General features: G+C 37.3%; 1 protein-coding gene across 50 annotated transcripts in view; it reads right to left on the reverse strand.

The window, feature by feature from the left end:
• Positions 1-27,929, reverse strand: part of LOC134810891 (uncharacterized) — a 190,638-nt gene that overhangs the window by 74,609 nt on the left and 88,100 nt on the right. For 37 of the 50 annotated variants that reach the window (XM_063817298.1, XM_063817294.1, XM_063817259.1 and 34 more), the window contains one exon: positions 8,651-8,741. The gene's annotated coding sequence lies outside the window, so the exon portion shown is untranslated. Of the gene's footprint in view, positions 1-6,277; positions 6,386-8,650; positions 8,742-27,929 lie in introns of all 50 variants that reach the window. The other 13 variants (XM_063817279.1, XM_063817282.1, XM_063817297.1 and 10 more) reach the window with 1 other exon arrangement.

The raw sequence follows: 27,929 nt of genomic DNA on the forward strand, positions 1-27,929 counted from the left end.
AGGCCAAGGGGGGTGGATCATGAGGTCAGGAGATCGAGACCATCCTGGCTAACACAGTGAAAACCCGTCTCTACTAAAAATACCTATATATATATATAATATATATATAATATATATATTATATATATATATATTAGCAGGGCGTGGTGGCAGACGCCTGCAGTTCCAGCTACTCGGGAGGCTGAGGCAGGAGAATGGCGTGAACCCGGGAGGCGGAGCTTGCGGTGAGCCAGATCGCGCCACTGCACTCCAGCCTGGGCAACACAGCAAGACTCCATCTCAAAAAAAAAAAAAAATGATAAAGTATCCGGCCCACTTAGAAGCTAGTATAACCCTAAATGCAAAACCTGAAAAAGGAAACAAACAAACGAAAACTCTAAGCCTATGGTTGTTCAAGTTTTATATAGTCATACAACCTTGTTGTTCATGTAATCTTATGTGGAAGGCCAATTCTTAAAGCAGATAAAAGCAGACGTTCTCAGCAAAGTGACTTCTCAGCCCTAGATAATGGCTTAAAAATGGTTAGTCACTCCTTTAATCCAAACTTACACGGGAATATGGGTGGTATATGGACTACAGCATGAAAGCATATGAAAAGGTCAACAGTATAATAGCAAAAGTCTGTTTAAATTCTAAAAGGGAATTATTTACTGCACTCTGATTTTGCTAATGAAGAAGGTTAAAATTAATGTTAAGGCATTTATTTTCCATGACAGTAATTTGAAAAGGGAATAGACTATCAAGAGGAGTGATTGAAGTAAGCAATATGTATAAATTTTAAAAAGAGTACACAAGTGTGCTGAATACCCTGAGTAGACATGCAGAATCATTAGCATTTTCTGCCAAGTGTCATGAGGATGGACAAAGCATAAGGGGAGAAATTTTCATCTTATGTATCTATGCATTAGGGAAAAATGTAGGAATATTATTTTCCCAACAGAGGTAAAAAGTGAATATGGACCAATACATACTAAAAGTCAATCTTCATCATTACTCAGGAAAGAATTCTTAATAGAAAGATAGTTTTTCAGGGCTTCCAGATGCTTAAGGGAGTTCTACATCTGGCAGCAAAAGGACAATAACTACTATCATGAGAAACACAAAAGTATAAAACTCACTGAAAGAGTAGAAACACAAATGAGAAAGAGAGAGAAATCAAACCTGATCACTACAGAAAACCACCATATCATAAAGATAAACAATAAGAGAAAAACAAAGAAACAAGATATACAAAACAACTGGAAAACAATTTTTAAAATGGCAAGAGAAAGTCCTCACCTGTCAATAAAAACTTTGAATGTAAATGGATTAAATTCCCCAGCTAAAAGATACAGACTAAAAGGATCTTTTAAAAATGACCAAATTATATACTGATGACAAGAAACTCACTTCACCTATAAAGACAGAAATAATACCGAAAGAGGCAAAAAAGATACTCCACACAATCAGAACCCAAAAGCGAGCAGAAATAGCTGTAGTTACATTAGATAAAATAGACTTTTAAGTCAAAAATATAAATGCTACAAAATTATTATATAATGACAAAGGGATTGATTCAGCAAGCGAATGTAACAATTGTAAATATCTATATACCCAACACCAGAGCACCAAGATATACAAAGCAAATATTATTAGATCTAAAGGGAGAGTTAAACCCCAATACGATCACGGCTGAATTCCTCACTTTGCTCTCAGCATTGGACAGATCACCTAGACAGAAAGTCAACAAAGAAACATTGGATTTAAACTGTGCTGTACACCAAATGGACCTAACAGACATTTATAGAATATTTTATTCAACAGCTGCAGAATGCACAGTCTTCTCATTCTCCAGGATTGACCATATGTTAGGCTACAAAACAAGTCTCAACAATTTTGTTTAAATTGAAAACATATCAGGTATAATTTCTGACCACAATGGAATAAAACTACAAATCAAAACAAAGGGAACTTTGGAAACAAAATAAAAACACAGAAATTAAGCAACATGCTCCTGAATGACCAACGGGTCAATGAGAAATTTAATAAGAAAATATTTAAAATTTCTTGAAATAAATGAAAATATAAACATAATATATCAAAACCTATACAACAAACCAAAAGCAGTACTAAGAGGGGAATTTATAAGCACCTACATCAAAAACATAGAAATATTTTAAATAAACAACTTAACAATGCACATCGAGGAATGGGAAGAACAAAAATAAACCAAACCCAAATTAGTAGAAGGAAAAAAATAATAACAATCAGAGCATAAATAAATGAAATGGACACTAAAAAAAATTACAAAGGATCAACAAAACAAACAGTCAGTTTTCAGAAAAGTTAAACAAAATTGACAAACCATTAGGTACACTAATAAAGACAAAAAGAGAGAAGACCTATATAAATAAAATCAAAAATATGAAAGGAAGCATTACAACTGATAGCGCAGAAATACAAAGAATCCTTAGAGATTATTATCAACAACTATTCACTAACAAATTGAAAAACTAGAGGAAATGGATAAATTTCTAGACACACGCAACCTACCAAGATTGAATTAGGAAGATTAGAAAACATAAACAGAAAAATAATGAGTAATGAGACTTAAAAAGTAATAAAAAGTCTCCTAACAAAAGGCCATGATTGGATGGCTTCAATGCTGAATTCTCCCAAACTTTTAAAGAAGAACTAACACTAATTTTTCTTAAACTATTCCAAAGTGTTGAAAGAAGGGAAATTCTTCCAAACTCATTCTACAAGGTTAGCATTACCCTGTTACCAAAACCAAGCAAGGACACAACAAACTACAAGCTAATATCCCCAATGAACACAGATGCAAAAATCTTCAAGAAAATACTAGCAAACAAAATCCAACAGCACATTAAGATCAAATGAGATTTACCTCAGGGAAGTATGAATGATTCAACATATGCAAATTAATAAACATGATACATCCCATAAACAGAATAAAGAACAGAAATCATATCATCATATCAATAGAAACAGAAAAGGCACTTCATAAAATTCAGCATCGTTTTATGGTTAAAAACTGTCAATAAATTAGGTATGGAAGGAATGTATCTTAATACGATAAAGACCACATGTGACAAACTCACAGCTAACAGCATACTGAACAAGGAAAAGTTGACAGCCTTTCCTCCACGAACTTGAATAAGTCAAGCTTGCCCAATTTCAGCGCTGTTATTCAACATAGTACTGGAAGTCCTACACAGAGAAAGTAGTTCAGAGAAAGAAATAAAAAGCATCACAGTTGGAAAGAAAGAAGTCAAACTGTCCCGGTTTGCAGATGACATAATCTAACATATAGAAAAACCTCCACCAAAAACCTCTTAGAACTGATAAACCAATTCTACAAAGTTGCAAGATACAAAATTAAAGTATTAAAATCAGTAGCATTTCTATACACCAATAATAATCTAGCTGAAAAAGAAATCAAGAAAGCAATCTCATTTACAATAGTTATTTAAAAAAACAAAGTACCTAGAAATAAATTTAACCAAGGAAGTCAAAGATCTCTACAATAAAAACTATAAAACACTGATGAAAGAAATTGAAAAGGATACAAACAAATAGAAAAACATCCTATGCTCATGGATCAGAGGAATTATATTGTTAAAATGACTATGAAACCCAAACCAATTTAAGATTCAATGTAATCTCTATCAAATGTGTCATTCTTCACGTAAATAGAAAAACAATCCTAAAATTTATATGGTACCACGAAAGACTCACATAAATAGTCAAAGCAATACTGAGCAAAATGAACAAAGCTGGAGGCATTACACTACCCGACTTTGAAATATGCTGCAAACTACAGTAACCAAAACAGCATAGCACTGGTATAAAAATGGATGCATAGACCAGTGAAACAGAACAGAAACCCAGAAATAAATGCATGTATTTATAGCCAATTGATTTTTTACAAAACTGCCAAGAACATACATTGGGGAAGGGAGAGTCTCTTCAATAAATAGTGCTGGGAAATTGGATATCCATATGCAGAAGAATGAAACTAGACCCCTATTTAAAAAAAAAAAAAAAAGTCAACTCAGAATGGATCTAAATGTAAGATCCAAAGCTCTAAAACTACTAGAGGAAAATGTAGGGGAAATGCTTCAGGACTTTAGCCTCAGCAATGATTTTATGGCGAAGACTTCAAAATCACAAGCAATAAAAGCAAAAATAGACAAATGGGATTTTATCAAACTTAAAAACTTCTGCACAGAAAAAGAAACAATCAATAATAGAGTGAAAAGACAACCTATAGAATGGGAAAAATATTTGCAAACTATTTCTCCAACAAGGGAATAATATCCAGAATATACAAGGAATTTAAACAACTCAACAGCAAAAAATAATAATAATAACCCAATTAAAACTTGAGCAAATCCCAAAAATATATACAACTATAATACTTCAATTTTAAAAAGCATTTCAGGAAAACAATGGGCAAATTATGTGAGTAGATATTTACCAAAAGAAGACATACAAATAGCAAAAAAGTATATTTTCAAAGGGCTCAATACCACTAATCATCAGGGAAATAAAAATCAAAACCACAGGGAGATATCATTTTCACCCGTTAGAATGGCTATTATTAAAAAGACAAAAAACAACAAAATGCCAGCAAACCACATCCAACAGCACATCAGAAAGATTGGACACCATGATCAAGTGAGGAGAAAGAGGAACTCTTATCCACTGTTTGTGGAAATACAAACTCATGCAACTGTTATAAAAAAAGTGTAAAAAACAGAACTACCACAGGATCTAGCAAACCCACTATTGGATATATATTCGAAGTGAAGGAAATCAGTATGTTGAGGGGATAGCTGCACTCCTATGTTTATACCAGCACTTTCACAACAGTCAAGATATGGAATCAACCCAAATATCCATCAACAGATGAATAAAAAAAGAAAATGTGATAGATATATGCAATGAAACACTATTCAGCCACAAGAAAGAAGGAAATTCTAATATTGGCAGCAACATGGATATGTCTGGAGGACACAGTGTTAAATTAAATAAGCCAGGCACAAAAAAATAATTATCACATGTTCTAAGTCATATGTGGAAGCTAATAAAGTTGATCTCATAGAAGTAGAGAGTAAAATAGTAGTTACCAGAGGCTGGACAAGGTAAAGGAAAGAGGGGATAAAGAAAGGCCGATTAAAAGTTACAAAACTGGCCGGCCACGGTGGCTCACTCCTGTAATCCCAGCACTTTGGGAGGCCAAGGTGGGCGGATCAAGTGGTCAGGAAATCGAGACAATTGTGGCCAACATGGTGAAACCCCGTCTCTATTAAAAATACAAAAATTAGCTGAGTGTCGTGGCACATGCCTGTAATCCCAGCTCTTAGGAAGGCTGAGGCAGGAAAATCGTTTGAACCAGGGAGTGGGAGGTTGCAGTGAGCCGACATCACACCACCACACCCCAGCCTGGTGACAGAGTGAGACTCCATCTCAAAGAAACAAAAAAGATACAAAACTACAGCTAGATAGGAGAAATAATTTCCAGCATTCTATAGCACTGAAGGGTGACTATAGTTAACAATAATTTATTGTATATTTTCAAATATCTAAAAGAGAGGATTTTGAGTGTTCCCAACACAAAGAAATGATAAATATTCGAAGTGATCGATATGCTAAATACCATGATTTGATCATTATACATTGTATACATGTATTAGAATATCACACTGTACTCCATAAGTATGTACAATTATTATATATCAATTAAAAATCAATACTTTAAAAAAACACTGGGTGAATCCATGCACACAGACAACTTACTAAAAATTGTCTTCTTGGCCAAATGCAATTCTTACTACAGCTGCATTCCAGTTTGCTATTATTTTAAATAAAATTTTAAATGTAGATAAAAGATGTCACAGCAAAAGCTATAAAGCTGCAATAAATCATTCTGAAAGCACAATTCATAAGAATTTGCTTACATAAGCACTATGTTAGTAATTTAGCTGTGGATCTTCTTGACAGGTAGACACTATTGAGTGCATGATTCTAAAAAGAAAACTAAAGGATTACTGTGATACTAACCAAGTCTGCTCAGCATTAAACACAAGAGCGAGATGCACTAGCAGTACAGTTATCACAAGGGAACCAACCACAGTTGACCCTTAAACAACAGGGATTTGAACCGCATAGGTCGAGTTATATGCAGATTTTTTTCAGTAAGTACAGTTGGCCCTCCACACCAAACTCAAACCAAACCCAGATTGAAAATACGGTATTCGCAGGAGGCAAAAACCTGTATAAGGAGAGCTGACTTTTCCTATCCTCAGATGCTTCAGAGCCAACTCTGGGATTTGAGTATGCCTGGGTTTTAGTATGCACAGGTGAACCTGGAACCAATACCCTGCAAATAAGGAGAGACAATGGTACATTGATGACTATTAATATAAATTGTCTTAATCATGAGCCATGAGGAAAAAAAATGGAACAGACTCTATTATGTCCTAGGGAAAATTAGTAACAAAAAAATTGCTGGGTATGCAGGGTATACCATATGTATGCCCTACAATCTTGAAACAAAAGTTTTAAAAACTTTAAATTCAAGACCTAGTTCTTCCATTTACTATTGTATGTACATTGGGAGAGTCCCTTCATCACTCTGGGCTTCCATTTCCTCCTCTGTTATCTTGCAGCATTTAATTACAATTGCAATTATTCAATTTATTGTGGTTTTGTCCATATCCCTTAATAGAATATAAACTGCATAATGATAAGGATCTTGCCGTATCAGTCACTACAGTATCCCTATCACCTAGCACAGGGCCTGGCTTATTGTAGAGGCTCATTAACGATATTGAAAAAATGACTTAAATCTTACAAATAAACTCTAACTCATAAGATTATCTTAACAAGATCATTTAGTGCCAGCTCTTTTGTAAGCCATAAACTATTGTAAAAAAAAAAAAGTTCATTATTAACCAAACATTTCAACCACGTCTTCCTGAATTTACAAAAAGCAAAATGAAGACTTGCTAGCTCTGCACTGTAACTGGTAACACTGCCAATGAGTCACTTGACTTTTGTAGACTACAGCTGTACATCTTAAAATGGAGCCAGCCTACCTCATCCTGATAGGAGAATAAAATAATGTACGTATGGTAAGCTGCATAATGATCCCGATCCCAATGTCCTAATCCCTGGAACATGTGTGAATTTTTCCTTAAATGGCAAAAAGGACTTTTCAGATTTGACTAAGTTAAAGATCTCGAAACAGGTAACTTACCCTGGATTATCCATGTGGGCTCAGTCTAATCACAAGGTTCCTTTTTTTTTTTTTTTTTTTTTGAGACGGAGTCTCGCTCTGTCGCCCAGGTTGGAGTGCAGCGGCCAGATCTTGGCTCACTGCAAGCTCCGCCTCCTGGGTTCACACCATTCTCCTGCCTCAGCCTCCCAAGTAGCTGGGACTACAGGTGCCCACCACCACGCCCAGCTAATTTTTTGTATATTTACTAGAGATGGGGTTTCACTGCATTAGCCAGGATGGTCTTAATCTCCTGACCTCGTGATCCACCTGCCTCGGCCTCCCAAAGTGCTGGGATTACAGGCGTGAGCCACCGTGCCCGGCCACAAGGTTCCTTTTAAGAAGAGGGATCTGAGCCAGAAAAGGCAATCTGATGATGGAAGCAGAAATTAGAGTGATGCACTTTGAAGAGGTAGAAAGCCAAGGAATACAGGCAGCCAGTAGTAGCTGAAAAGGGCTGGGAAATGGAGTCTCCCTTCAGAGCCTCCAAAAGGAATCAGCCTTTTGACACCTTGTCTTTAGCCCGGTGACACTGACTTTAGACTTCCAACCTCCAGAACTGTCAAAGGATAAATTTGTGTTAAGTTGTTAAGTTTATGGTAGTAATTGCAATAACACTCTAATACAGTGAGTCAAGTTGGTTTAGCCGTGAAGCAGTATACTAGAATAATGTGTAGCGTTTCTTGTCCGAGGGAAAAGTATAAAGGGATCTCTATGTTCAAAGGAGCAAGCCATCAACTATTGAACTATATAATATTATCCTAAAAAGTTTAATTGCTTAGGACCTTGATATTGTTAGAAGATTGCTGCAGGGAAAAATATTAATCCCCACCTCTCTGACAAGGACATTTTAGAATTATAATTAAGGCCTCCATGTGTTGTAGTACATGTTTTTTGTACATTGACTCATTTAATTCTTGCAACATCCCCATGTGGTTAGTATCAATGTTCCCATTTTTTTATATAGGAAGGCTGTAGTTCAGAGGAATCAAGTAACTTGCCTAAGGTGAAACACATGTCTAAGTGAAGGAGCCGAGGTTTTTTGTTTTTTGTTTTGGTGGCAATTTGGCTATGGAATCATGAAGTTTCCTTACAGATCAAGCTGAGAGCAATAAGGAAAAAGTGCTTTGTTCTGCCTCCTGCTATCTCACCGGTTGCCTGGGGACTGACTTCTCATGTGCTCTATCTCTACAGTACCTATGTAGAACAAAATGAAATTGGACTTCTGCCTAGAGTTGCACAGTTTCACTCCAAAGTGTCCAAGATTGCAGATTTCTCTAGCCACATTAACTTGCCAGACGTTTAATTACATGGAGAGCTCCTTACTCTGTTCCATAGTTAAACTTTAAAACAGGAATAAAAACTTACCAGAAAATGAATTCATTCTTTTAGGTCTTTGCTGGGGACTGGCTGGATTGAACAAACTTTGGTGTGTTTTATCCTTTTTTGGTCTTTCCTCCTAAAAAATAGATACATTTGTAAAAATAATGTTCACTTGCAGCTTGTCTTGCAACTCTATGCTTATCTCTATAGGCTCCTGGAACCGTGGCTCTTCCCATGGCCAAGATAGGGATGAAATATACTAGGTTATTAATAATGCTCTTTAAAGTCTGAGAGACCCCTAAGAATACTAGCTTGTCTACACTGTTTACTGAAAATATATGGACTAATATCGTAGACTTGATTCACTGGGTTACACAGCCTCATTTTGGCTACATAATCAGTGAGACATAAAACACCCCTCAGTAAACTTTTGCTTGGTTTCACATATCTTAGTGGATTGTAATCCAGAGACTAGATGTGCCCTTTGCAACTGAGAGGGGATCCTGGAAAGCTGCACATGAATGTCTCAAATCTTCCTGATATTTGTCTGTGCTCTTTCTCTTTCTGCTGTTTTGTGCCCTTTGTCTTTACTAAAACCTTTTGAAAGCTTTGTGGAGTCCTGTGAGTTCTTCCAATTATACGACCCTATGTAATTGCTGCAATATGTATTCTGGTCCACTGTAATAAAGCCCAGAAGAGCAACGGATTTTGTCACTTTCAAGAAAGTGATAGTGAAGAAGGTGTTTGAAGCATGCTCAGGATTTGAAACTTGCTCCCCAGTTCTAGAACTTCAAAGTCATTTTTCCTTATTTATTGGTTCATTATTAAATATTTAATGAGCACCTACTGTGAGCAAATGCATGCCAACAATCCAAAGGTGTATTTTCCTTCCCTTTTTCTCTGTGACGTTCTCCTCTACCTTAAAAAAACACGCACAATATTTGAGTTCCAGTGTCATTTGATTAATCTCACATTTGAACCCTTCCCTAGAAACAAATGATAGACTATATTTAACCCAGCGAATTTTGATTTATTCAAAGAAGTAGATGTATTAAATTTTGGTATTTCAAGCTCCTCCACTTTGTGTTCTGTGTCTAAAATAGAAGAAGATGCAAGTGACTGAGAAATGAGAGTCAAGCCTCCATTACCTCCTAAGAATTATATTCTCTGAAAATGTGTAGCTTTTCAATTGCTTCAAGCAGTATTAGACTATTCACTAACATCCTAAAATGATGACTACATCTTGCTCACATCTATACAGTAACTCTATATCCTACTGTTCTTTAAAATGTGAATACTAGAAGAGTGATGTCAGCAAGATTAGAGATGCCTGGCACTTGTGCCCTCTTCCCCAATAAAGGACCAAGGCAATTAATAATTAGCTAAGACTTGACTGGAGTGTCAAAGGGAGAGCGCTGGAGTGCAGCTGAGGAGTGAAGATGCACCTTTGATGATTGAAAGTCCAGGAAAGCAGCATGAAGATACCTGGTCACTGCAGCTATGTCTCCCTGCCCTGATCAGACCTGCCCAGAATAAGGGAGGGCTTCCCACTGTGGGGAAAAGATAAGCAGAAGATCCCCACCAGCCCCCACTGCCACCACAAACACCTACAACTTACACCTTCAGTCCTTACAACTGGAGAATCCCATACCTTGCAAGCCCTAAGCTCAGTTTAGAGAGCTAACAGGAATTCATGCAGCTGTACTACACCCAGGTAAGGAGCAAAAGGTGTGCACTCCTCACCCCCACCCACTCCCCACTCCTTCTGAGCCAAGTTGCTAAAGCATGGCATCATCTTGAGACCAGGGCCACATCTGAAGGGTGCCCTGCTTGGTGGGTCAGTATTCCAATGCATTTCTCCAGAACTGGGTTCCATCTTCATTTCACCAAGCCCACATAAGTGGCTGAACATCACAACCCCAGCCATACTGAGCCTGGGCCCACGATCCAGGATCAGCTATGACTCTCTTCTTGCACTGCAGGGAAACCAACTCTCACCACCATACTTCCAGAGAGAGGAACAGTCTCGTAGTTCCACGCAGGGTGAGCCTCCCTGGAGCTGACCAAACTGCTATATGCTCTTTTCCAAATGGGAGATGTCTCCAAGCCTTCAAGCAGCTGACATGCCCCCAGGCCAGCAGAGTAACTATGCACCCTTGCTCAGGACCTGAGAAATAGCCCTGAAGGGCCCTTCCCCCTGTAGACATGCCCTAGTCTGCCCAAGGCCCCTGTGCCTGAAATCAGGGCCTAAGAAACAGTCCAGCAGGCCACCCCTGGTTAATACTCCCCCAGACTGACCAAGCAGCCAAGAGCCCACATTCCAGAACTGAGAAACAGCCCCATGAGCCACCTTAGCAGACGTACCCAAGACCAACTGAGCAGCCATGCTCCCACATATCAGGCCTAAGAACAACCCCATGGGCCACTTCCCATGGCCCATGGGCAAGCCAAGCAGCCTTGCACCTGCATCCTAGGCCTATAAAACGATCCTATAGGCCACTCCCATAGAAACACCCCCTGGCCAGTGAAGCAGATGTATGGCCACAAACTGGGCCTGAGAAACATCCCTGTGGGTGTTTCTGGGTGCAGCAAACATGCACCCAGGACAGATGAGAAGCCATATGACTGCATCCCAGGCTGAGAAACAACCATATCCCCTCCCCCAAGCAGATACTCCCCCAGGCCAGCTGAGCAGCCATATGCTGTCATCCTGGGCCTGAGAAGTAGCCTCCCGGGCTGCTCCTAGCAGACACGTCCCCAGGCCTGCCAAGCATACGCCCCAATCTGATAAAAAGCCCAGAAATCGCCCTCCTGGAAAAGCCACAACTATCACCATAAACTCTCAGCCTACACCACTGATAAATTCACAAATGCCACTAGTGTGAATTATAGCTGAAGAAACTACACAGAGACTACACTGCTGTGTCCACCTCAAAGCAAGGTCAGAGTAACAACCTTGCGGATCACTCTCAGAAAATGTACTCTCAGGGCAACTGAGCAGTGATGCAGCTATGCTCCAGGCCTGAGAAACAGTCCTGATCCTGGCAGGTGCACTCACAGGCAGACTGAGCAAACATGTGCCCATGTTCTTGGCCAGAGTAACAGCCTCATGGCCCCAATCCTAGCAAACCAGAACCCAAGTTGGCTGACCCACCACATGCACAGATGTGTCTGCCACCTGACAAATAGGTTGAGCCCACCCCTGGCAAAGCCACACCACGCTCACCATAAACTCTCAGGCTAGGCCACTGAGAAATTCACAAATGCCACTAGTGTGGACTACAGCTAATGAAACTACATGGGTACTACAGTACTGTGTCAACCTTGAAGCAAGGCCAACATCCCAAGACCCATTCATATGAAAAACACTTTCCCTACAAGACCTACTCCATAAAATTGGAAGAGGCAACTTTCTCATGAGATGCATAGAAATCAAGATAGGGACACATGAAACATTAAAAAGCAAAGAAATATAACACCTACAAAGGAAAACAAAAATTATCCAGTAACAGACCTCAGTCATAATGAAATATATGAAATGTCAGAAAAAGAATTTGAAATAATCATCTTAAAACATATGGAGATAAAAGTGAATACAGACAGTCTATTCAATGAATCAGAAAAGCAATTCATTATTTTGATGAGAAAGTCAAAAAAGAGATAGATTTCATAAAATAAAACAAAGCAGTAGTCCTAGAGCTGAAGATTTCAATGAATGAAATAGCACAATTGAAGGCCTCAAGAAGAGATTAGAACAAGCAGAAAAAAGAATTTCTGATCTTGAAGACAAGTCTTTTGAAATAACACAAATAGACCAAAAAAAGAATAAATTGGATACTTTTAAGTGAATAAATGCTTGTATTATGGACATTCCAGAAGGAGAGAAAAAGGGGAAGGGTGAGGAAAATGTATTTGGTGAAATCAAAGCAGAAAAATTCCCAAGTATTGTAGAGAGATAAACATCCAGGTCCAGGAATCTCAAAATGCCAAACAGATTCAACCCAAACATGTTCTATCCAAGGGAAATTGTAGTCAAATTGTCAAAAGACAAAGACAAAGAATTTTAAAGGCAGCAAGAGAAAAGCATCAAGTCACATATAAGGGAATCTCCATTAGACTAACATCAGATTTCTCAGTGGAAACCTTATAGGCCAGGAGATTTTGGGATAAAATATTCAAAATCCTGAAGGAAAAAAAAAGAAACCTGCCAGTCAAGGATATTATGCCCAGCAAAATTATCCTTCATATGCAAAAGAGAAATAATCTTTCCCAGACAAGCAACAGCTGAGAGAATTTATTACTACCAAACTGGCCCTACCAGAAGTGCTTCAGGGAAACCTAAACCGTGACACAAAAGGACAACATTACCATGATGAAAACACACAAAAGTATAGAAATCACTAGTAAAGCAAAAACACAGATGAGGAAGAGGAAGGAATCAAACTTTATAACTACAGAAAATCACCAAACCACAAGGACAAACACTAAGAGAAAAGGAACAAAGACTATACAAAACAACCAGAAAACAGTTAACAATGTGACAAGAACACAACTTCACATAGCAATAATAATCTTAGATGAAAATAGCTTGGATTCCCATGAGAGAATTATTATATTTATATATTATATTAATATAAGTATTATATATATGGAATTATATATTAGTATTATATATACTATTAGTATTATATATACTAATATATTTTATTAATTTATTAATAAAATATATAGACTGAATGGATACAAAAAAATTTGAGACCCAACTATATGCTGCCTACAAGAAACTTGCCTCACTCGTAAAGACAATCTGAAAGGGAATGGTAGAAAAAGGTATTTCATGCAAATGAAAACCAGAAAAGAGCAGGAGTAGCTATATTTAGACAAAACAGACTTTGAGTTAAAAACTATTTTAAAAAGACAAAGAAGGACATTATATAATAATAAAGAGATCAATTCAGCAAGAAAATGTAACAACTGTAAATACATATGCACCAAACACCAGTACAACCAGATATATGAAGCCAATATTATTAAATCTAAAGGGAGAAATCCCAACACGATCATAGTTGGGGACTTCAACACCCCACTTTCAGCATTGGACTGATTATCTAGATAGAAAATCAACAAATAAATACCAGATTTAAATTGCAGCACAGACCAAATGGACATAACAGACATTTACAGAACATTTCACCAATAGCTGCAGAATACACATACTTTTCATCAGCACATAGAATTTTCTCCAAGAATGATCATGTGTTAAAACACAAAAGAAATCTCAAAATATTTTTAAAAATCAAAATTCTATCAAGCATCTTGTCTGCCCATAATGAAATAAAATTAGACATCAAAACAAGAGGGACATTCAAAACTATACAAATACATGAGAATTACACAATGCACTTCTGAATGACCAATAGGTGAAGGAGAAAATTAAGAAAATAAAATTTAAATTCCTCAAAACAAGTGAAAATATGAACACAAAATAACAAAACCTATGGGATATAGCAAACAAAGTATTAAGAAGCAAGTTTATTACAATAAATGCTTACATCAAAAAAGTAGGACGATTTCTAATAAACAACCTAACATTATACTTCAAAGAACTGGAAAAGCAAGAACAAACCAAACCGAAAATTAGTATAAGGAGATAAGATCCAAGCAGAAATAAGCAAAACTGAGGCTAAAAACAAAATATAAAAGATCAATAAAGCTAAATGTTTGCTTTTTGAAAAGATAAACAAAACCAGCAAATCATTAGCTTTACTAAGAAAAAAGAAAGAATTCAAATAAATAAAATCAGAAATGAAAAAGGAGACATAACAATGGATATTACAGAAATACAAAAGATCATTAGAGAATACTATGAACAACTATATGCCAATAAATTTGAAAAACTAAAGGAAATGGATAAATTTCTAGACAAAACCTACCAAGATTGAAACAAGAAGAAACAGACAACTTAAACAGACTGATAATAAGTAACGAGATGGAAACGTTATAATCTCTCACCAAAGAAAAGTCCAGGACTGCAAAATTACTGTGATAACAAAACCAAAGACATTACAAGAAATAATAATAATAATAGTAAACCACATGTGCAATGGACTGAATGTTTATATTCCCCCAAAATTCAAATGCTGAAATACTACCCCTTAATGTGATGGTATTAGAAGGTTGGACCTTTGGAAGGAAATTAGTTCATGGGGGTGGAGCTCTCATGAATGTGGTGAGTTCCTTATAAAAGGAACCCCAGAGCTCTTTCTTAGCCTCTTTCTACCACGGGAAGATACCACAAGAAGTCAGTAGTCTACAACCCAGAAGAAGGCACTCATCAGTACTGGACCACATTGGTGTCCCCTTCAGAATTGCAGCCTCCAGAACTGTGAGAAATTAATTTCTGTTGTTGATAAGCTCCCAGTTTATGGTACTTTCTTATAACAGCCTTATAAACTGACTAAGACAACAGGCCAATATCCCTCATGAATTTAGATGCAAAACCTTTGGCAAATTAAATCCAACAATGTATAAAAATGGTAATACATCATGACTAAGTAAGATTTCATGTTTACCTTAACATTTGCAATCAAATCACCATATCAACAAGCCCAAAAAGAAGCACATATGATCATCTAATTACACATGGAAAAAGCATTTGACTATTCCAAAATCAATCCCAATAAAAATTCTCAGCAAACTAGGCATAGAAGGGAACTTCTTGATTTGATAAACAACATTTACAAAAACCTAAAGCTAACATCATGTTTTGTGGTTAAAGACTGAATAGGATAGTTTCCTCCTAAGATCTGAAAAAATAATGTTCACTCTCATCACTTCTAAGATTTTACAGAAAGATTCAGCCATTGCTATAATGTAAGAAAATGAAATAAAAGTTGTCTAAATTGGGAAAAAGTAAAACTGTCTTTCTTACAGATGACATTATCATTTATTTAGAAAACTGGATGGAATCTACCCTTTTAAAAAGGCATTAAAACCAGTAAGTGAGTTTGGCAACATTGCTAGGTACAAGATCAATATACAGGCCAAGTGCGTTGGCTCACACCTGTAAACTCATTGATTTGGGAAGCAGAGACAAGAGATCACCTGAGACCAAGAGTTTGAGACCAGCCTGGGCAAAATGGCAAGATTTCATCTCTACTACAAATTTAAAAATTAGGCATGATGATGTATACCATTAGTCCCAGCTACTCAGGAGGCTGAGATGGGAGGATTACTTGAATCCAGGAGGCCAAGGCCACAGTGAGCTATGATTGCACCACGGCACTCCAGCCTGGGCAACAGAGTGAGACCCGGTCTCTAAAAATAAATTAACATAAAATAAAATATTAAAAAAAAACAAAGACAATCCAGGACTGAATAGTTCACTAGTGAATTCTACCAAATCTTTAAAAAAGAATTAATACCAATTCTTCTCAAACTATTTCATAAAATTGAAGCACAGGGAATTCTTTCTAACTCATGATACCAGGCAAGCATAACCCAAATAATAAAGGCAAAAAGCAACACAACAACAACAAAAAAAGAAAATTAAAAGAAAAAAATGCCAATACATCTGATGAATATAAACACAAAATCCTCAATAAAATACTAGCAAACAAAATCTAACAGCACATCAAAAAGATAGTACACCATGATCAGGTGGAATTTATGACAGAAATACAAGGATGCTTTAACATATGCAAAACAATAAACATCATATATCACATCAATAGAATGAAGAATAAAAACCATGTAATTTTCTCAATAGATGCCCAAAAAAGCATTTGATAAAATTCAGCCTCCCTTCATGATAAAAACTCTCAACAAATTAGGTATAGAAGGAAAAAAGTACCTCAATATAATAAAGGCCATATATGACAAACCCACAGCTAACACCTTCCTGAACAGGGAAAGACTGAGAGCTTTTCCTCCAATAACTGTAAAAAGACAAGGATGCCTACTTTTAGCGTGTGTATTCAACATAGTACCGGACATACTACTCAGAGCAAGTAGACAAAAGAAAGAAAGAAAGTGCATCCAACGCATCCAAATTGGAAAAAAAGAAGTCAATTTTGCTTGGTTTACAGATGACATGCTCCTACATATAGAAAAACTAAAGACCACCAAAAACCTCTTAGAACTGATAAAATAATTCAGGAAAGTTGGAGGATAAAAAATCAATATAAAAGATCAGTAACATTTCTTTACATGAATAATAAACTACCTGAAAAAGAAATCTAGAAGGCAATCACATTTATAATAGCTGCAATAAAATCTAAAAATAAATTTAACAAAGAAGGTAAAGATCTTTGCAATAAAAATTACAAAACATTGATGAAAGAAATTGAAGGGGATACAAACAAATGTAAAAACATCCCATGCTCATGGATTAGAATAATTAATATTGTTAAAATGCCATACTACCAAAAGTAATCTACAAATTCAGTGTAATCTGGATCAAAATACCAATGATGTTCTTCACAGAAACAGCAGTCCTAAAATTTGTATAGAACCAAAAAAGACCCCAAGTAGACAAAGATATCCTGAGCAAAATGAACAAACCTAGATGAATCACAGTAGCAGACTTCAAAATATATTCAAAGCTATAGTAAGCAAAACAGCATGGTGCTGGACTAAAATTAGATACATGGACCAAGGGAACAGAATAGATAACCCAGAAATTAATCCATGCATCCAAAGACAACTGACTTTTTTTTATTATACTTTAAGTTCTAGGGTACATGTGCACAACATGCAGGTTTGTTACATATGTATACACGTGCCATGTTGGTGTGCTGCACCCGTTAACTCATCATTTACATTAGGTATATCTCCTAATGCTATCCCTCGCCCCTCCCCCTACCCCACAACAGGCCCCGGTGTGTGATGTTCCCCACCCTGTGTCCAAGTGTTCTCATTGTTCAATTTCCACCTATGAGTGAGAACATGCAGTGTTTGGTTTTCTGTCCTTACAACAGTTTGCCAGAATGATGGCTTCCAGCTTCATCCATGTCCCTGCAAAGGACATGAACGCATCATTTTTTATGGCTGCATAGTATTCCATGGTGTATATGTGCCACATTTTCTTAATCCAGTCTATCATTGATGGATATTTGGGTTGGTTCCAACTCTTTGCTATTGTGAATAGTGCCGCAATAAACATATTTGTGCACAAGACAACTGATTTTTAATAAAGATACCAAGAAAACTCTTTGGGGAAAGGCTACTCTTCAAAAAATGGTGCTGGGAAAACTGGATATTCATATGCAGGGGAATGAAACTAGACCCCTATCTCCCACCATATACAAAACTTTAACTGGATCAAAGACATAAATGTAAGACCGCAAAATATAAAACTATTAGAAGAAAGAAGAGAAAATGTTTCAGTACATTAGCCTGAAAGAAAAAATTAAAATAAGACCTCAAAAGCATAGGCAACAAAAGCAAAAATAAACAAATGAAATTATATCAAACTGAAAAGCTTCCTTACAGCAAACGAAGCCATCAACAGAGTGAAAAGACAACCTACAGAATGTGAGAAAACATTTGCAAAGTATTCCTTCAATAGGTGATTAATATCCAGAATATATAAGGAGCTCAAAGATCTCAGCAGCAAAATATATAATTTTTTTAATTTTTAAAAAATCCGATTTAAAAATGGGCAAATGATCAGAAGACCCATTTCCCAAAAGAAACGTATTAATGGCCAATAAATATATTAAAAATCTACTCAGTGTCACTAATCATCAGGGAATTGCAAATCAAAACTACAATGCACTATCATTTCACCACAGTTAGTATGGCAATTATCAAAAAGACAAAAAATAACAAATGCTGGTGAGACTGTGGAGAAAAGGGAACTCTTATACACTGCTAGTGGGAATGCAAAGTAGTAGAGCCACTATGGAGAACAGTATGGTGCTTTCTCCAAAAATTACAAATAGAACTACCATATGAGTCAGCAGTCCCACTACTGGGCATTTATTGAAAGGGAAGGAAATCAGTATATCGAAGAGACATCTGCACCCCCATGTTTACTGAAGTACTATTCACAATAGCTAAGATATGAAATCAACCTCAATGTCCAATAACAGATGAATGGATAAAGAAAACATGTTATATATACACACTGGAATAATATTCCACCATAAAAATGAAATTCTGTTATTCATGGCAAAATGGATAGAACTGGAGGACACTATGTTAAGTAAAGTAAGCCAGGAAGAGTTAGACTGCTCATCTTCTCATTCATATGTGGACGCTAAAAAATGTTGATCTTTTACAGAAGTAAAAAGTAGAACAGAAAATACTAGAGGCTGAGAAGGGTAGGAGGGAGGGAACAACAGAGGGGGATTTGCTAAAGAATAAAAAATTAGGGCGATAAGAGAGGTAGGTAATTGAGTACAATCATACAGTTAGATAAAATGTATAAATTCTCTCATTGGAAAGTAGAGTATACAGTGATTATAGTTAAAAACTATGTATTGTATATTTCACAGTAGCTAAAAGAGATGATGATTTGTTCCCAGCACATAGAAATGAGAAATACTCAAAGTGATATTGATCATTATACATTTTATGCATGTAGCAAAATATCACCTGTACCCATTAATGTGTAAAATATCATGTATCAATGTGAATTTTTTAAATTTTAAATGAATACGAAATTACATCTAGATAGGAGCAATAAATTCTAGTGTTCTATACCAATGTCAGATGACTATAGTTAACAATAAATATACTTACAAAAAGCTAGAAGGACGATACTGAATGGTCACAACATAGAAATAATAAATGTTTGAGAAGATGGATATGCTGATTTTCCTAATCTGATCACTATATATTATATGTATTAAAACATCACTACATAACCGATGAATATGAATATATAATTATTATTCATCAAGTTAAAAATTAAATAGTTATTTTTAAAATGTGAATGCTAACGATATTGGGGACACCAGGTATAGCACATCCTGTCACTAATGGATGACTTCACATGACTTCCTGACTTGGTAGACTGATGAAGCAAAATACTAGGTAGTGAATTATGTAGGCTGCTCCCTGGATATTAGATATTCTGTTCATCATGGGCTCAGCATGCATTAGTTATTTTCTCTCCTTTAAGTCATGTGCTTTTATGACTCCCAGTAGTATCAGGAAACTGTATTTTCAATCCTTCACATCATGTTCTCTCTTTTCTTTCCAGGTCATTGCACATGTTTATCCCACTGTCTAGAATACTTGTCCCTCCCTTTTATTCTTGTTTTCCTTCCAAATTACTTGGCCACATCAACTTACATGTCGGGTCTCAGCTTAAGTACATTTCCTCCACAAGGCCTTTCTGAATTCTTGGACAAAATTAAAGGCCTCTTCCCCATATGTTCCAATAGTTCTCTCTACTTCCCCTTTCATAATATTACCTCTCCTGTAATTAACTGTTTAATCCTCTGACTTTATCCTTTACATTGTAAATCCCATCAAATTCACTGTTGACATTTAGCAGCTGGAATATTTCTGGACATGTGGTTTTAAAGAATTGACACATAAACTCTCTTTGTTCTGTTTTGTTCACTGGAGATAATACACACCACTCAGTGTAAGATTATTTTAGTAATAGTGCTATGAGAAACAAGAAGCTGCATACAATAGTATACACATATATTTATATGTATAGGTGCTACAAGAAAGGCAACCTGAATAGTTCCTTTTTTGATAGGTGATATGGGGTCACACCTGACAAAACTGTAAGGTCTAAACAACCCATTCCCACTCTCCAGCCCCTCCTTTTATCATTCTTTATCCCCAAACCACTGGCGACTCATATCCTTATCTTACTCTTCAACTAAGCATTTCCCTTTTGTTCAACATCTATCCCTCAAAAAAATCTGAGAGCTCTAGTACCACCATTTCCATACTTTAAAAAAATAAAGTGTTTATGTAGTACTAGCTCATTTGGTCACCTATATTTGAACCAATATAACCAGATTTTCAACATATGGATTTAAAAAATAATTTCTTAAGAAAATTAACTATCATAAAACTACATAAGATTGAAATCTGGATCGTGATGATAAAACTTTGTGATGACAACTACTTTAAACTGTATAAGTACTAGCTGACTTTGATTGCTTGTTATAAGCCAGATTCTCTGTTAAACACTATACATGGATTATCTCATTTAATCCCCTACATCAACTCTATGAGGTCTGTACTCTTGCTCTCCTCATTTTATTTTTTTATTTTAAATAAAATTATGAAACAATTTTAAAACTTCTGATTCAATGTTTAATAAAGTAAACATTATATTAAGGACTCACAAAATCAATAGCTCTTTGGGGTCCTTAAAACATTTTTATCATTATATTATTATACTTTAAGTTTTAGGATACATGTACACAACGTGCAGGTTTGTTACATACGTATACATGTGCCATGTTGGTGTGCTGCACCCATTAACTCGTCATTTAGCATTAGTTATATCTCCTAATGCCATCCCTTCCCCCTCCCCCCACCGCACAACATTCCCCGGTGTGTGATGTTCCCCTTCCTGTGTCCATGTGTTCTCATTGTTCAATTCCTACCTATGAGTGAGAACACACAGTGTTTGGTTTTTTGTCCTTGCGATAGTTTGCTGAGAATGATGGTTTCCAGCTTCATCCATGTCCCTACAAAGAACATGAACTCATCATTTGTTATGGCTGCATAGTATGCCATGGTGTATATGTGCCACATTTTCTTAATCCAGTCTATCATTGTTGGACATTTGGGTTGGTTCCAAGTCTTTTCTAGTGTGAATAGTGCCACAATAAACATACGTGTGCATGTGTCTTTATAGCAGCATGATTTATAATCCTTCAGGTATGTACCCAGTAGTGGGATAGCTGGGTCAAATGGTATTTCTAGTTCTAGATCATTGAGGAATCACCACACTGACTTCCACAATGGTTGAACTAGTTTACAGTCCCACCAACAGTGTAAAAGTGTTCCTATTTTTCCACATCCTCTCCAGCACCTGTTGTTTCTTGACTTTTTAATGATCGCCATTCTAACTGGTGTGAGATGGTATCTCATTGTGGTTTTGATTTGCATTTCTCTGATGGCCAGTGATGATGAGCATTTTTTCATATGTCTGTTGGCTGCATAAATGTCTTCTTTTGAGAAGTGTCTGTTCATATCCTTCGCCCACTACACCGCATGTTCTCACTCATAGATGGGAATTGAACACATGAGAACACATGGACACAGGAAGGGGAACATCACACACCGGGGAATGTTGTGCGGTGGGGGGAGGGGGAAGGGATGGCATTAGGAGATATAACTAATGCTAAATGATGAGTTAATGGGTGCAGCACACCAACATGGCACATGTATACATATGTAACAAACCTGCACGTTGTGTACACATACCCTAAAACTTAAAGTATAATAATAATAAAAAAAGTATTAAGGACCCCAAAGAGCTATTGATTTTGTGAGTCCTTAATATAATGTTTACTTTATTAAACATTGAATCAGAAGTTTTAAAATTGTTTCATAATTTTATTTTAAAGATTAGAAAATTGAATTCAAGAATGAGTAAGGAACTTGGCTAAGATCACCCTGGCTAAGATCACCCTATTAGTAGAATGCAGATCTGGGACTCAAACCAAGGAGGTCTGACCCCACAGCTCATCTGATCACCTAGTGCTTCTCAATAATAAGAAAAGTCAAACTTTTACAACTACCACCTAACCAAATAAGTTTTATCAATTTTGCAATGAATTCACCTGCTGGTAGTTGGATGTCTTATAAAAATACAAATTTTTTATTTTCAACAAATATTTTTCTATAAGAAAATGTTTCAACCACAAACATTTAATGACATGAGTTGGTGGCACTTTGTCTAGAGCTGCAACTTTCTCTTCTGTTTGAATTTATTAATATAAACATGATACTGCAAGTACTAAAATTGAATAATCACTTGGTTCCTTATTTGTTTTTTTCAAAAGTTTTACAGATGGTTTTTATTTAAGAGAGTACACTTCAATAGAGTACTGCAGCAACATTCACTGTACTGTGAACATCTGAAAATGCTTTGTGAGTAATTTTAACCAACTCAAGATTTTCCACTTTTTTAACAGATGTAGTGAATAGTAAATTTAACCTGCGCATCATGCCAAATATTTTTTGCATTATGAAATAGAATTAACAGCTTTGAATACTAATGGTAAATTATGAGTCACATGAATAATGCATTAATATTAATTATTCAGGCATAATTCATGTCTGATGACCATTTTGCTTGCCTTACACAGTGCCATGAAAGCCCTCAGCAGTCAGGTGAGATTACCCCCAGGAAGAGGGGTTCTATATAGAGAAGAAGTCCAGTAGGAATCTTCAGAAACCTCCAACCCCATGCCTTCTTAGAAAATCAGCATGCAGAAGCCTGCCACACAGAAGCCCTCCATGGCCAACAGGTGTTTCTTAGCAAAGCAAACCCTTACCTACAGGAAATCAAACACAGGGAGGGACAAAGATTATAAGCAATTAGGAAAAAAGGGGCATTTGTCCTTCTTCCCTTCTTATCCTTGACACCAGACAATTTAGGTCTTAAAAAGAGAAGAGGAAGAAGTACCCCAGAATCAGACTCTTCACCCACTACAACACACACACACATGCACATATACACCCTTTTCACCTGGCGTATTAGTCCATTTTCACACTGCTATGAAGAAATACCTGAGATTGGGTAATTTATAAAGAGAAAATATTTAATTGACTTACAGTCCCCCCAGGCTGGGGAGGCCTCAGGAAACTTACAATCATGGCAGAAGGCACCTCTTCACAGGGCGACAGGAGAGAGAAGTGCCGAAGAAAGGGGGAAAAGCCCCTTATAAAACCATCAGATCTCATGAGAACTCACTATCATGAGAACGGCATAGAGGTTGGCCCCATTATTCAATTATTTCCCACCAGGTCCCTCCCACAACATGTGGGGATTATGGGAACTACAATTCAAGATGAGATTTGGGTGGGGACACAGCTAAACCCTATCATTCCACCTCTGGCCCCTCCCACATCTCATGTCCTCACATTTCAAAACACAATCGTGCCTTTCCGACAGTTCCCCCAAAGTCTTAGCTCATTCCAGCATTAACCCAAAAGTCCAAGTCCAAAGTCTAATCTGAGACAAGGCAAGTCCCTTCTGCCTATGAGCCTATAAAATGGAAAGACCATTAGTTACTTCCTAGATACAATGGGGGTAGAGGCATTTAGTAAATGCACCCATTCCAAATGGGAGAAATTGGCCAAAACAAAGGGGCTACAGGCCCCATACAAGCACAAAATCAAATAAGGCAGTCATTATGCCTTAGAGTTCCAAAGTGATTTCCTTTGACTCCATGTCTCACATACAGGTCATGCTGATGCAAGAAGTGGGCTCCCACTGCCTTGGGAATCTTCACCCCTGTGGCTTTGCAGGATACAGTCCCCCTTCTGGCTGCTTTCACAGGCTGGCACTGAGTGTCTGCAGCTTTTCCACGTGCACTGTGCAAACTGCCAGTGGATCTACCATTCTGGAGCCCGGAGGACAGTGGCCCTCTTCTCACAGCTCCACTAGGCAGTACCTTAGTGGGGACTCTGTGTAAGGGTTCTGACCCCACATTTCCCATCCACACTGCCCTAGCAGAGGTTCTCCATGAGAGCTCCACCCCTACAGCAAACTTCTGCCTGGACATCCAGGCATTTCCATACATCCTCTGAAATCTAGGGGGAGGTTCCCAAACCTCGATTGTTGATTTCTGAGTATCCACCGGCTCAACGCTCTGTGGAAACCACCAAGGTTTGGGGCTTGCACTCTCTGAAGCAATGGCCCAAGCTGTACCTTGGCCCCTTTTAACCATGGCTGGAGCTGAAGCAGCTGGGACACAGGGAACCATGTCCTGAGGCTGCACAGAGCAGGGGGACCCTGGGCCCAGCCAGGAAAACCATTTTTTCCTCCTAGGCCTCCAGGCCTGTGATGGGAGAGGCTGCCATGAAGGTCTCTGACATGCCCTGAAGACATTTTCTCTATTGTCTTGGTGATTAACATTCAGCTCCTTGTTACTTATGAAAATTTTTGCAGCCAGCTTGAATTTCTCCCCAGAAAAGGGGCTTTTCTTTTCTATCACATCATTAGGCTGCAAATTTTCCAAACTCTTTTGCTCTGCTTCTTCTTGAAAGCCTTGCCACTTAGATATTTCTTCCACCAGATACCCTAAATCATCTCTCTCAAGTTCAAAGTTCCACAGATCTCTAGGGCAGGGGCAAAATGTCCCCAGTCTCTCCACTAAAGCATAGCAAGAGTCATCTTTGCTCCAGTTCCCAATAAATTTCTTATCTCCATCTGAGACCATCTCAGCCTGGACTTCATTGTCCATATCACTATCAGCATTTTGGTCAAAGCCATTCAACAAGTCTCTAGGAAGTTCCAAACTTTCCCACATGTTCCTATCTTCTTCTGAGCCCTCCAAACTGTTCCAACCTCTGCCTGTTACCCAATTCCAAAGTTGCTTTCACATTTTTGGGTATCCTTATAGCAGCACCCCACTCCTAATACCACTTTTTTGTATTATTCTGTTCTCACACTGCTATGAGAAAATACCCGAGACTGGGTAATTTATAAAGAAAAGAGGTTTAACTGACTCACGGTTCCACATGGCTGGGGAAGCCTCAGGAAACTTACAATCATGGCAGAAGGCACCTCTTCACAGGGCGGCAGGAGAGAGAAGCCCCAAGCAAAGAGAAGAAAGCCCCTTATAAAACCATCAGATCTCATGAGAACTCACTCACTATTAGGAGGACAGCATGGAGGTAACCAGCCCCGTGATTCAATTACCTCTCACCAGGTCCCTCCCACGACAGGTGCACATTATGGAAACTACAATTCAAGATGAGATTTGGGCAAGGACACAGCCAATGCATATCACATGGATATCATCTGATCATCTTTCATGACTCATCTCAGCTCTCTCATTATTCTCTAGGAAACTACCTTTTCCAAGTTCCAATTCCACTCCCCACCTGCCTCCTATCCCCCTAACAACTCTGTTCCTAAACTCTCTTTTAGATGTCCTTTTACAGTTTTTACCCATCCTACCTCTATTATACCACTCAGCAGCCCCTGCCACACTAAATTCTGTCCATTTATCTTACCTGTCTTTCCTTTAAACTATAATCTTTTTTTGAAAACAGAGGCTGTATTTTTTTTCTCATCTTTGTATCTCTAGTGTCTAATGCAGTGTCTGGAATTTAGAAGGTGCCTAAATATTTGTTGAATGAATGAATAATGACTGTTAAGTCAAGGGTAGTTTAAGACACTTTTTATACTGATATTTATCATACTCTACATAACCATCACGGTGACTTCCCAGAATTTCCTCCCAGATTCTCTTCTGTTTTCATTCACTCTGTAAGTAACCTAATCCACCATTCCCCTGGCTTCAGTAGTCACATGTATGACTCTGACTGTGGATAACTTCCAAATGTATATCACTTTCTTTCATCCAAACTCCAGATGCACATTTCCAACTGCTACTGAATATTGTCATTTGGATTCTTATTCTAAAACCACTCATTTCCTTCCCCCTCATGTTTTCTCTTTCTCCAGCTCTAGTTGACAAAATCATCATCTGTGCTTTCATGTTAGAGACCTTGGAATCTTTCTTGATGCCTTCCACTCCAGCACCACCCTTAACCAGACACCTAATCCTGTCAGTTTTTCCTTTTATATCTTTCTAATTTTCTTCATCTCAGCCACTGTGGTCTGAATGTTTGTGTCTTCCAAAATTCATATGTTGAAATCCTAACCCCCAAGGTGCTGGTATTAGGAGGTGGGGCCTTTGAGAGGCAATTAATTCATGATGTAAGAGCCCTATGAATGGGATTGGTGCCTTTATAAAAGAGGCCTAGGGGAGCTTGTTTGCCTCTTCCACCATGTGAGAACACAGCTAGAAGGTGCCATCTATGAGGAACAGAACTTTACTAGACATCAAATCTTCCAGTGCCTTGATCTTAGACTTTCCAGCCTCCTGAGCTATAAGAAATAAATTTATCTTGTTTATAAGCTACTTAGACAATGATATTTTGTTATAGCAGCCCAAACAGACTAAGAAATCATTAATCTTTCATTTCTGATGCTTGATCTCTTGCATGGGCTATTCTGAAAGCTTCTTAGATATTTTCCTTAATGCTAATCAAACAACTTTATAGTCTCTTTTCATCATAGTGATACCTTCCTATTTGAGTGTCATGCTGGCATTGTGGATATAATAGTGAGTTAGACAGACTCCTTGCTTCCATGTAGCTAAAATAAGGGCTAAGCTCTTTAGAGTCATGCACAGGGCCCCATATGGTCATATGCTAATCGTTCTTCTAAAACTATCTCTCTTCATTATTCAGCTCACATTTTCTGCTAACATATTTCTGCTCACACACTCACTGAAGTATTTTATTTCTTTATAAAACTGTGTGTCTCAAAATCCCTCTGCCTGGGATTCTCACTTATACCCATACATTTTTACCACCTGATCAATGTCTACATATTCTTCATGACACAATGTAAATGTCATCTCCCAATGAAGCTTCTTTTGAAGTTAATCTTTCTTTTTCCATGTTTTCATAGAATTCTGGACCTGCTTCTAAGTACTGGTTACACTATGCTGCAATTGTGAATATATGCAAGTCTGTTTTAGCCCTTTTGACACTGAGCTCTTCCAGGGGAGACTCAATTATCCTTATATCTGTGCAGAATCTAGCACACTCTTTGTTACACAGTAGATAGTCAATACTTATAAATAGTGATGAATGAATAAACAGAAGAGCAAAAGCAAATATTCATTCTGTCTTTCTTATTCCTGATTCAGAAGTAAAAAGCAGAAGGTTTAAACAATGGGTCTTTCATTCTTTAGCTTGTAATTTGTGTCTTTTTTTTTAAGATAAAGTTAATGGCACAACTAAATTTTAAGGATGTGTTCAATGTTTTAATAAAGTCTTATTTTATCCATTGCAATAATAAATGTGTCCATTTCTTTGCGTAATATACCATAAAACAATAAATTGCAGATGGAAGACTCAAAGTGTCTTTCAAAATGATAAATGCCCCTAGTGAAATGAAATATGTGCTGGCTTTTCTTAATCCTACTCTGCCCAAGCAAGCTGCAAGCACTGGACATGACATTTTTCCTCTCTGAGACTCAGATATATCATCTGTAAACTGAGCAGGATGGACTCTGGCTCTTTCCACTCTAATAATCAATAACACTAAAATACTTCAAAGAATCACCAGAAATGCCACCAATGCATA

Source organism: Pan troglodytes, chromosome 7 (assembly GCF_028858775.2).
Source record: "Pan troglodytes isolate AG18354 chromosome 7, NHGRI_mPanTro3-v2.0_pri, whole genome shotgun sequence".
In the NCBI taxonomy this organism is placed as follows: Eukaryota; Metazoa; Chordata; class Mammalia; order Primates; family Hominidae; genus Pan; species Pan troglodytes.